At 33.2% G+C, this 12,706-nt stretch overlaps 2 pseudogenes; both read left to right on the top strand.

Moving 5' to 3' along the window:
- The first annotated feature begins 1,815 nt into the window (after positions 1–1,815).
- LOC107887909 (agamous-like MADS-box protein AGL80) lies at positions 1,816–2,448 on the top strand (annotated as a pseudogene).
- Positions 2,449–6,113: 3,665 nt separating this feature from the next.
- Positions 6,114–6,927, top strand: LOC107887908 (agamous-like MADS-box protein AGL80; annotated as a pseudogene).
- Positions 6,928–12,706: the final 5,779 nt, after the last annotated feature.

Here is a 12,706-nt window from a genome sequence, read left to right as displayed (position 1 = left end):
TGTTAGAATTTTTAAACATTGACATTAGCATAACAATTCTTGCTTGGATGATATGACAATTTGGACTGATAAACTTAGCCATAGCATGATGAAATAAACAAAGTACTTGATGTATGTTCCTTAAGAACTATTTGGAATTAATTATTTTCTCTTCTATGCTATTTTTTTAGCTTCAGTAGCAAAGGTATCAATAGTTGCCTTTGAAAATCGATACCTTTGTGAACGAAAATGTACAGGAAATTAGAATAGGAATTTGGTATCGATATCTTATCTCAAGTATCGATACTCGAGACTAAAGTATCGATAATTTGTAGCGAGTACCGATAATTTTTGATGATTTAGATTTTTGGCCAAAAAATAATAAGCTACTTTGTTATCATTTTTCCAAGTGGTATCGATACCACTCAAAGAAAATATTGATACCTTAATGCTAGTATCGATACCTATGAGTAGTTTTATGAAATTTTGCTAAATAATCCTTATGCATGATTCTAGCTGTATGTAAGACAAATTAATGAATGATTTGCATGTAACGATGTTAATTAACTAATTGGATAACTTAAAACCTTATACAGTTTAACAAAAGAAGATCGGTTTGCTTGGACCTAGTTTCCTATTTGATGTACATGAGACAAGATGGTGGTGTTGCATCCTATATTTGAGCTTGGTGACCAGGCCGGGTATAAGGTGCTACATCAAAATTTCTTGGTGGTACAACATTAGCAGAAGATAAATAATTGTAGAATCTCTCTTCTTCTAGTAGTTACCTCACCCTCTACACAACTTGGCTATTCATATGGCAAAAAAAGCTATTATACTTAGTCTAGCTGGCATTCTTATGATCTTTTTGTCATTATTGTCATAACATTAAAATATTGACTAAATTTACAAAAAAAAAAGTACAACTCATTATTACATTCCTTAGTTAACAGATTGCAGTATTTAAATACCAAATTCTCTATCATGGTAATTATATAACTTGTACATATCACTTATGTATTATAATATTATTTTTTGCCTTTTTTAAATTTTCCAAAATAATGTTATATATCTTTTTTTTAATAGATAATTTTTTTTTTGGTTTGTCTATGCTTTATTTCCATCAATAACTAAATATTGCCATGGTGCACATGCATGTATGGGATGTCTGAACACTTGCCTTTTATATACTTACATATACATTATTTTTATATGGAATTACCATTTATAAATTAATATATAAATGTATATGATTTTTTTTAAATATGGATAAAATAAATTATTAGTCCTTGTACTTCTTTCGATTTAAGGATTTAGCCCCCGTACTTCAAAAGCTAAAAATTCAATCCTTATTCTATTTATATTTAAAAATCTTAGTCCTATCAATATCATTGTTCGTAGTTTTTGTTAAAATTTATGAACTTAATAGGATTATTTTCTGTCAATCATATACCACATCACATGAGGGCAACTTAATCAGCCTGCCAAATTGATAAATTTTGATGGAAAATAATTGCGATTTTAATTATTAGACTGATATTTTTATATAAAAGAGTTGGAGGACTTAGTTTTTAACTTGATAAGTACAAAGGCTAAATCTCAAATTTTTTTGTACAAAAGACTAACAACATATTTTTTATTTTACCAAATTGATAAATTTTGTATTGAATTACAGTGATCTCTTCTATATTCTAAAATTATTTGCTATTATTGTCATTTAATTTGAGAAGATTTTCACTTCCTTCACCTCTATATAAAGCATCCATTTTTTGTTTGGGTAAGTAATACATAAGAAAAAGAAAAACCAGTCAAATATCCCTCTTTGATTTGCAAGCCATGATAAGGAAGAAGCTTAAGCTTGCTTACATCACCAACGATTCATCAATGAAAGCCACCTATAAGAAAAGAAAGTAGGGTTTGATGAAAAAGATGTTTGAGTTGAGTACCTTTTGTAGGATCGACACTTGTGCTATCATGTATAGTCCTTATGAATCCCAACCTAAGGTTTGGTCATCCCCCATAGGAGTCCAACAAGTGCTCTCCAAGTTTAAGATAATCCCTGAGATGGAACAACGAAAGAATATGGTGAACCAAGAGAGTTTCTTCTCCCAAAGGACTATCAAAGTAGTGGAATATCTTAAAGAGCATTGCAAGGACAACTAGGAAAAATAGATGACTCAAGTCGTGTTCAATAACATTTGTGGTAAATAGGTTGTCCATGGTTTGAACTTTGGGGACATAAATGATCTCAACTTGTTGCTCATTGAAAAAATGAGTAATATTTACCAGAGGATGGATGCATTTGCTATGACACCCCTTTATGCTCAAGAGGTATCGTCATCATTGTCCTTGTCCATGGTTGCACTTCCACCAATAACAATGGTAATGCCCAAAGTGATGCAGAGGACAGGTACAAAGGACACCGTGCAATCAGGTGTGAATAACATGGATCCAATGAAGAGACAATAATGGATCATGGAGTTGATGAACAACAACAACAACAATCCTCAAACTCATGTAGAACGTGATGAGATGATGTTCTAGTTGGTTGACAACATCAACCCTAACAATGGCCATTAAACCAATATTTTTTCTCTTGGGAAATATGAGAGATCATTTGAGTTATCTATTTAATTCTATTATGGTCTTTGATCCAAAGGTATTTTATCAATTTATGTTATGATGGTGTTGTGTTTTTAAACTTTGCTCATAAATCACAATCTTTTCCATTGAACTAAAGCACCTATATCATGTTCCTTTTTAGCATTCAAACATTATGTTTGTTTTTTTGAATTGAGAGTTATGTTATTTCCCTAATTTAGAGAGTTTTTACTTTTATCTTTTAAATTTTTATGCTTGAATCTTATTTTCTTCAATGAAAAAAAATTAAGTTATTAAGTTAGATTAGATCTTAATTGATAATTTTTAGAATGAGATTTCCAGTAAAAATACATAAAGCTATCCTTAATGCAAGCTATAATTTAATCAAGGAATACGCTTTATTATTTTTGAGACAAGTCAGTGAAGGGATCAAAACAAATGAAGGATAATTAGGGAATGGTAAAACTAGATTTATTGTAACTTTTTTTCTAATTCTGTTGCATCAAAACTATATATTTGATTTGTGTTTGGTTGGTATTCATAATATTTTTCTATTCAACATAATATAATTTTATATAAATTTGTATTAGTACATTTTAGCAATTTATTTTATGGTATTAATATGTTTTTTCAATCATATATTTGTATTATGTTGTCTTTTTCATGTTCAAAAGTTTATAATTATATATTGACAACTTATATTATGACAAGTCGATTTTGTTTTAATTGGGTTAATTTGGATTTGATTAATTCATGTTGTAAAACATTTTTTTCATTTGGTTTTAAGAGTTGTGATTGGATTATTAGGTGTTTGAATTATTTCAAATTTTGATAAGTTTGGTTACTAATTTAGTCATTTCAAGTTCATGTCAAATTAAGTTACAATTGGACGAGTTTGGACTCTTTGACTTTTTGAAGTCAAATCAAGTTTGGCTCTATTTGGATTCAATTGACCAGGTTGGGTTTTGAGTTTGGATTAGAATTTATAAGCATATATAAAATAATATGAATATATGAATAATTCAAAACTTATATAATAAAAATTATTAAATTTATAAAATAATTTAAAATATTACAAAATTACACATGAGCCTTCATTCAATGTACAATGATATGTGAATTTTATGGAATTGTAAAGATAAATTTTTCATTTTAATATATTGTACAAACCACTAGCATAGTGACAGATGTAAAACTAATTTACATTTACTTACATCATAAAAATAGTCTTATTTATCTCTAAGCCTTAATTTGGATTCTAATATTCTTAAATATTATCTAATTTCACTTTTAAACCTTTAATTCTACCTAATCTCACGAATTTAAAGTAAATTCAAGCTTATATGAACACACAAAAGGGGGAAATTCAAAACTCATTAAAATTCATTATTGATCTAGCAAATTGAGTCTAAATACCTGCTATTTAGTTAAAAATAGATTAGAAATCAGTCAAAAACAGTAAGTATACTCGTTATTTTAGATTTTCACCATTGCTGAACCGACATTTGATTAAAAAACTTCAAATATTAAAAACTCTCAACACACTCAGTTAAATTCCAAATTAGAATAACAAAAATCTTAATCTAATCATAATAAGTCAAGACATTACCTCAATTTGAAGAAATCAACAAATTGTGGAGCTAATTTGGAGTTGAACGTGAGAAGAACAATGACAAATTTGATGAGGATTTAATGATTTTTCTTTAAAATTGGAAGGTGTTGAAATGTTTGAATAGCTAGGAAATCACCAAGGATGAGTTAATTTTGAGAGAAAATATAAAATTTGAATTTGGAAAAAAAATTGAATGTGAAACTAAATGGGAGGGAATGGGAAGTTGGGGGTTTTTAAAGAGGAAGAAGATGAGCAATTTTTTATTTTAAATTAAGGGGAAATTTCTTTTTAAAAACTCCCAGTTTTCCTTTATTTTTCAAATCAGTCCTCAATATAATTAAAACACATTTTTTCCTCAATTATTTTCAAACCCGATTTTATTTTTAAAATCCATTTTAAGTTATTTAATAATCGACCACCTAATCCAAATTTTCACCACCCAGTTTTAAACCTAATAATTATTTTCATATTTTATTATTACCATTATTATTTAATTAATCATTTTATCCTATTTTTATTTCTATGATATTAAACTCAATTTTTCTCTCGAGTCTACAATCTAATACTCAATTCTACTAACCTGATTTTTGGGATGTGACACAAAGTGAAAGGACTAATCCCATACAAATCGCTCAGCATACCAATTGTTTGGCTGCAAATATAGAGAAAACTTTTAATAAACAATTCAACCAACATATACTATGTCAACCTGGATCTGTCGAGCAACCCAATGCTTCTGTATCGATAATTGCAAGTATGCCAAGTAGATAAATGTTAGCATTAAGGATTGAATTTAATCGAAGATCGAAGCTTTTTGGTGGTGCAGCATTAGCAGAAGATAAATGATTGTGGCATCTCTTTTCAACCAACAATTACCTCACCCTCTACATAGCTTGGCTATTCAGATAACAAAAAAAGAGTTGTTATACTTAGTCTAGCTGGCATACTTATGATATCTTTGTTTTTATTGTCATAACATTAAAATATTCACCAAACTTATCTTTTAAAAAAGTACAACACATTTTAGTTAACAATTTGCACTACTTAAATACCAAACACTCTAACATGGTAATTATATAACTTCTACATATCACTTATGTATTATAATATTATTTTCTGCCTTTTTAATTTTCCAAAATAATTTTATTCATCCATTTTTTAAATAATAAATATATTTTTGTTTTAATATGCCTGATTACCATTAATAACTTAACATTGCCATGGTGCACATGCATGTATGTTATATGTGAACACTTGCCTTTTATATACTTACATATATGTTATTTTTATTCGGCATTACCATTTATAAATTAATATATAAATTTTTTATGATTTTTTTAAATATGGATAAAATACATTATTAGTCATTTTACTTCTTTTGATTTAAGGATTTAGCCCCCATACTTCAAAAGCTAAAAATACAATCCTTTTTCTTTTTCAATTTAAAAAAATCTTAGTCCCATCAATATCATTGTTCGTAGTTTTCTTTAAAATTTATAAACTGAACATGATTATTTTCTGTCAATCATATACCATGCCACATGAGGACAACTTAATCAACTTGCCAAATTGATAAATTTTGATGGAAAATACTTGCGATTTTAATTATTAGACAGATATTTTCAAATAAAAGAGTTGGAGGACTTAATTTTAAATTGATAAGTAAAAAGGCTAAATCTCAAATTTTGTTTGTACAAGGACTAGAAACATATTTTTATTTTACCAAATTGATAAATTTTGTATTGAATTATAGTGATATCTTCTATATTCTAAAATTATTTTCTATTGTTGTCATTTAATTTGAGAAGACTTTCACTCCCTTCACCTCTATATAAAGCATCCATTTTTTGTTTGAGTAAGTAATACATAAGAAAAAGAAAAAGACAAAACCATTCAAATATCCCCATTTGATTTGCAAGCCATGATAAGGAAGAAGGTTAAGCTTGCTTATATCACCAATGATTCATCAAGGAAAGCCACCTATAAGAAAAGAAAGAAGGGTTTGATGAAAAAGATGAGTGAGTTGAGTACCTTTTGTGGGATCAATGCTTGTGCTATCATGTGTAGTCATTATGAATCCCAACCTGAGGTTTGGCTATCCCCCATATGAGTCCAACAAGTGCTCTCCAAGTTCAAGATGATCTTGAGATGGAACAAAGAAAGAATATGGTGAACTATGAGAGTTTCCTCTCCCGAAGGACTATCAAAATAATGGAATAGCTCAAGAAGCATTCAAGTACAACCGGGAAAAGGAGATGACTCAAGTCATGCTCAATAACATTTTCGGTAACTAGATCATCCATGGTTTGAACATTAGGGACATAAATGATCTCAACTTGTTGCTTGATGAAAAAATGATTAATATTGACAAGAGGGTAGATGCATTTGCTATGAAACCCCTTTATAGTCAAGGGAAATCATCATCGTCGTCCTCGTCCATGGTTGCACTTCCACCAATGACAATGGTAATGCCCAAAGTGATGTTGAGGGCAGGTACAGAGGACATCATGCAATTAGATATGAATAGCATGGATCCAATAAAGAGGCAACAATGGATCATGGAGTTAATGAACAACAACAACAGCAATCCTCAGACTCATGTGGGAGGCAATGAGATGATGTTTAGTTCGGTGACAACATCAACTCCAACAATGGCCATTAAACGAATATTTTTTTCACTTGGGAGAAATGAGAGATCATTTGGGTTATTTGTTTCATTCTATTATGGCCTTTGATCCAAAGGTATTTTATGAGTTTATGTTATGATGGTGTTGTATTTTTAAACTTTGTTCACAAATCACAATCTTTTCCCTTGAACTAATGTAACCCCCCTTACCCAAGACCGTCATCGGAGTTAAGCACGAGCGTTACCTGACTTAACTTACTAATTCGGGGTATAAAATTTGTTTTTAAAATTAATTTATTTACATTCATTCAATATGTTCCTAAAAAGGGCCCTCAAGATCCTAAAACATGCAATTGAAACGGTTTGGGACCAAACCGGAAACATTAAAAATTTTTCAAATACTTAGACAAATCAATACAATTTATTTCATTATTCCTAACAAAACCGCCCATCTGCATCATAGCCACTAAATAAATCATAACTCGAGTTACAAAACTCAAAATTTAAATTAGTGAATTTTATCTGAAACTAGACTCATATATCTTTTTAATAATTTTTTCCAGAATTTTTGGTCTATCCAATTAGTACATTTTATTAGTTAAATTTTCCCCTGTTGCACTGTTCGACTATTCTGATCTCTTCTCACTAAGAATCAATTTTATCCCTGTAAAGAATTCAAATAACCATGCCGTTTGTTTCTCTGTATAGTAGATTCACTAAGGAATCTAGAAATATAAACTGTAACCCCTAATTCTTTTTGTAAAATTTTTAGTGAATTTATAATGTAACACCCCAAACCCGGCCCAGACGTTATGACCGGATCCGACATGCCACATTGAAGCGTTCAAAACATTTTATATTGTTGATCCAGAAAAACTTACTTAGTGTTTTAAAAGATAATTTCATTATAGGTTAAAGTGAATGGAAGCTGTGCACCAGGTAGGAAACCAGAAAAGGGGTGGTGACTCCATCAGACTTCTTAAGTACCAAGCTCCCTTCGGATCCAATCCTAGACATGCATACCGCCATTGCCACACCTTAACGTCGTGGATATTTCTAGGAAACCGATTTGATTAAGTCATTTTTAGGAAAAGTGATTAATTTTGGAAAATACTTTCATTACGGAAACTTTGCTTGTTGTCGTGTTATTTTGAAATCAATTGTTGTTTTTGAAAACGTGCCCTAAAGCTATCCAATGTCAACAGTTAAAATAAGTAATACCTATCTTAGTAATACATATTAAAACCATCAAAAATAATTAAACGACCTTATTACATTTAAAAACCCAAAACTTCAAACGTAAATAAAAGGATGTCCAGTTCACCAGAAGAAAATCAAACTTTCAGAATGGGTGGCCACTCCGAATTCCCTCACAGCTCCAAGCCCACTATGGTTGGGGATTACCTGCGTGGATGAAAATAAAAGGGGTGAGTTTGGGGAAACTCAGTATGTAAATTAACCTAACCATAGCCTATATCAGATCAAACCACAGAAATAGAATAAGTTGGCCTTAGCCCAGAACAGAATTCAGAATAAAGCCATAGGCCCATAACAGAACAGAACAGATATTACATGTTTATGCAGAAACCCAACCTAGATTCATCCATAACACCATCGTACCAGCCTTACACCATGTGGGGAGACTACTCGACCAACCCAACCGCTACACACCACAGAAATCGCAGCGAGGCTGCCAGATATTGTGACGAAGTCACCAGATACAGATATTGTGGCAGAGCCACCAGATCAGATAATTGTGACGAAGTCACCAGATACAGATATATGTGGCAGAGCCACCAGATCAGATAATTGTGGCATAGCCACCAGGACGCTTCCTCCATAATATAACCCATGTCCCCGTGCAACAGATATATAATCATGGCATACATCATACAGAATCAGATCGTCATGCTTTTCAGTCAAAATTAACCCTAGGGGTATAACAGTAATTTTGCACCTAGGGGTATAACAGTAATTTTCCATACATAGGGGTATTATAGTAATTTAGCTGCTTTTAGGGTTTTCATGCATATCCTAACTATTTACGTACTATCAGAACACTTACCACGCATACTTACTGAATTGGGCCCGTTGGCCCATGAACCCGATCTTTGGCCCATTAAGCCCAAATTATCAAAATGTACGAAATCGCGCGTACTGCAGTTTATTACTTTAGATTACCAAATATACAAACCCAACTATCTTACGAGCATTCGCACACTCGCAAATTCCCAAAATACCGACTTTTCGACATTTTGGCTTTTCGGCTTTTGCCAATCTAGTCTATGAGAGGGTGTCAGTTACACACCTGTTTGCGATGATATGCTGATGAGATCCACACACGAACCACCTACAATTGGATTACTAACACGTTAATCTAACTATTCAAATACAAACTAGGTATTAACCCCTTACAATATTCGGCCAACCACACCTACGAATCATAGTAAGCTTATAAGAAATCAATAAGCAACTCATTAACAATTTTTTTGTCAATGTTTACCACATAATCAAAATTTCACTGCAAGCTGTCTTCCTGAGCAACAGTAACTAAATCATTTATAACTAGAGCTACGAAACTCCAAATCAAGTGCCGTTAACTTTCCCTGAAAATAGACTCATATATCTTCTATCTATAAAATTTTCAGAATTTTTGGTTTATCCAATCAATACCAGATTTGTCTCAAAGTTTCGCCTATTTCACTGTTTGACTAATCTGACCACTCTTCATTACGAATCAAATTTCTCATTGTACAGAATTCAAAATATATTCTCGTTTATTTCATTTGAAACTAGACTCATTAAGATTTAATTTCATAATTTATTCACCTTCTAACTCATCTCTCACAATTTATGGTGATTTTCTAAAGTCACGTTACTGCTGCTGTCCCAAGCAGATTTATTACCAAATCACTCTTTCACACATAACTTGCATGCATGTTATTTAAACATGTATATCACCAATCAATCATCACATATCTATGATTTTACTTAAGTATAATCTCCATTTCATCATTTTAAAGCACAACATGTTAGCCGATTTTTCCCTTTAACATCTAAGGCACATGCATGCTCATTTGTTTGGCTCAACTTCTCCTATCTTTCATTTTTCATCAAAAGAACATGAAACAACAACCGTTTCCTTCATTTTAATTCATGACTAAATGCTCACAACACAACTAAAAACGAAAATATGCTTCAAGAGTTAAGGTAGAATCAAGAAGAACTCATTAACCTCAAAATAAAAGCAAACTACCATGAACTTACCTTCAATTTTCTTCCCCAAGTGACCGAACATTCAAGAGCTTTCTTCTCTCCTTTCTCTTCTCTAACTTTAGGCTATGATGAACAAAGATGGACAAAACTTTGTTCTTTTCACCCCTTTTTTTTTAAATAAAATTTCATATTTCATCCATTTAATTCTTTAATACAAAAGACATGAAATTCCCATCATGGAACATTTACCTAACCCATTATCATGGAACATTTACCTAACCCATTATCATGAAACATTTACCTAACCCATTATCATGGAACATTTACCTAACCCATTATCAATTTGTATCAATTTGTACCATAAATTATGGATATCAAGTGCACATTTTGTCTACAACAACATGATGACCAGCCATTATATGTAAAATGGGAGGTTTGACATGCAAATCCTCCTATTTTGCACTCCTATTTATTTGGCCACTACAAATTAGCCTATAGCATTTTCAAACATTTTCACATAGGTCCTATTTCATAATTTCACTCCCTTTTTCTTATGGAACAAAAATTAACTAAAATTACCGGGTTCTATCTTAAGATTGGGCCTTCTAGAGGCCCACAAACATAATTAAACCTATGCCAACATTCACAGAATTCCTGAAAATTGGGGCATTACAACTCTACCCCCCTTAAAGAAATTTCGGCCTCGAAATTTACCTGATCCAAATAGTTGAGGGTATTGTTGACGCATAGTCTCTTCTAATTCCCAAGTAGCTTCTTCCCTTCCATGATTACGCCATAGTACTTTTACCAACGGAACCGACTTCCTTCTTAGAACTTTAACCTCTCGATCTAAAATTTGTATGGGTTCTTCCTCAAAGGTCAAATCAGTCCTTACTTCAATCTCCTCCACTGGCACAACATGTGAGGGATCCGATCGATATCGTCTTAACATAGACACATGAAAGACGTCATGGATTCTTTCTAACTTTGGTGGTAACTCTAACTGATACGCTACTGGCCCTACCCGCTTAAGAACCCGATAAGGCCCTATAAACAGTGAACTCAATTTGCCTTTCTTGCCAAATCTCAAGATCTTCTTCCAAGGTGAAACCTTTAAGAAAACCATATCCCCAACCGCGAACTCTATCTCCTTGCGCTTTAGGTCCGCATACGACTTCTGTCTATCAGATACCTCCTTTAATCGATCTCTTATCAAATTAACCTTACTTTCAGTATCTGCCACCAACTCCGGTCCAAGCACTTGTCGTTCACCCTACTCTGTCCAACACGTAGGCGTACGACATCTCCGCCCATAAAGTGCCTCATATGGAGCCATCTGAATACTTGCTTGGTAGCTGTTATTGTATGCAAACTCTGCCAATGGCAAGTAGTCCTCCCAACTCCCACGAAAATCGATGATACAACCTCTTAACATATCCTCCAAAATTTGAATAACCCTTTCCGATTGACCATCAATCTGGGGATGGAAAGCCGTACTAAAATTCAATCGCGTCCCCAACACCTTATCCAACTTCTTCCAGAACCAAGATGTAAACCTAGGGTCTCGGTTAGAAATAATCGACACTGGCACTCCACGTAGTCGCACAATCTCCGCCACATACAACTTGGCTAACTTTTGAAGTGAAAAGTCAATACGAACGGGTATGAAATGGGCCGATTTGGTCAACCTATCCACAATCACCCACACCGAGTCTTTCTTCGATGGTGTCAAGGGCAGTCCACGCACAAAGTCCATGGTTACCTTCTCCCACTTTCAAAGTGGTATCTTCACTGGCTGCAACAGTCCAGAAGGTAATTGATGCTCAGCTTTCACTTGTTGGCATGTCAGACATTTTCCTACAAACTCCGTTACTTCTCGCTTAAGTCCAGGCCACCAGTACAATTCTCGCAAGTCGTGATACAACTTGTTCCCTCCAGGATACATGTCACAAAGTCCTCCATGAGCTTCCTTCAATATTGTCTGCCTCAAATAAGAGTCTTTCGGAACACAAATTCTTCCTCGGAAACACAGAACTCCTTCGCCATTTAACCCAAACTCAAAAGTTTCCCCTTCCTTAACTTGTTGGAAACGAGCGACCAAAGACTCATTGTTCAACTACTATTCCTTAATCTGATCCACCCAGGTTGGCCTCACTTACAACTCAGCCAATAGACCTCCATCATCATACAGACTCAGATGAGCAAACATTGCTCTCAGATCAGATACAGTTCTACGACTTAGAGCATCGGTTACCACATTAGCCTTGCCTGGGTGATACTCGATCGAACAGTCATAATCCTTAAGCAACTCAATCCATCTCCTTTGCCTAAGGTTCAGCTCCTTCTGAGTCAACAAATACTTAAGACTCTTATGGTCAGTGTATATAATACACCTTTCTCCGTACAAGTAATGTCTCCAAATCTTAAGTGCGAATATCACTGCTGCCAACTCCAAATCATGAGTCGGATAGTTCCCCTCATGAGGCTTAAGCTATCGTGATGCATATGTAACCACCTTACCCTCTTGCATTAACACGCAGCCCAAACCCACGTGTGATGCGTCATTGTACACAGTAAAATCCTTCCCAGACTCTGGCTGAATTAACACAGGTGCTTCAGTCAGAACTTTCTTTAACTTTTCAAAAGCTTCCTGCTGCTTCTTAGTCCATACA

Source organism: Gossypium hirsutum, chromosome A03 (genome assembly GCF_007990345.1).
Source record: "Gossypium hirsutum isolate 1008001.06 chromosome A03, Gossypium_hirsutum_v2.1, whole genome shotgun sequence".
NCBI classification, from domain to species: domain Eukaryota; kingdom Viridiplantae; phylum Streptophyta; class Magnoliopsida; order Malvales; family Malvaceae; genus Gossypium; species Gossypium hirsutum.
The sequence above is the reverse complement of the archived record's forward strand: the minus strand, read 5'-3'. Positions and strand labels throughout refer to the sequence as shown.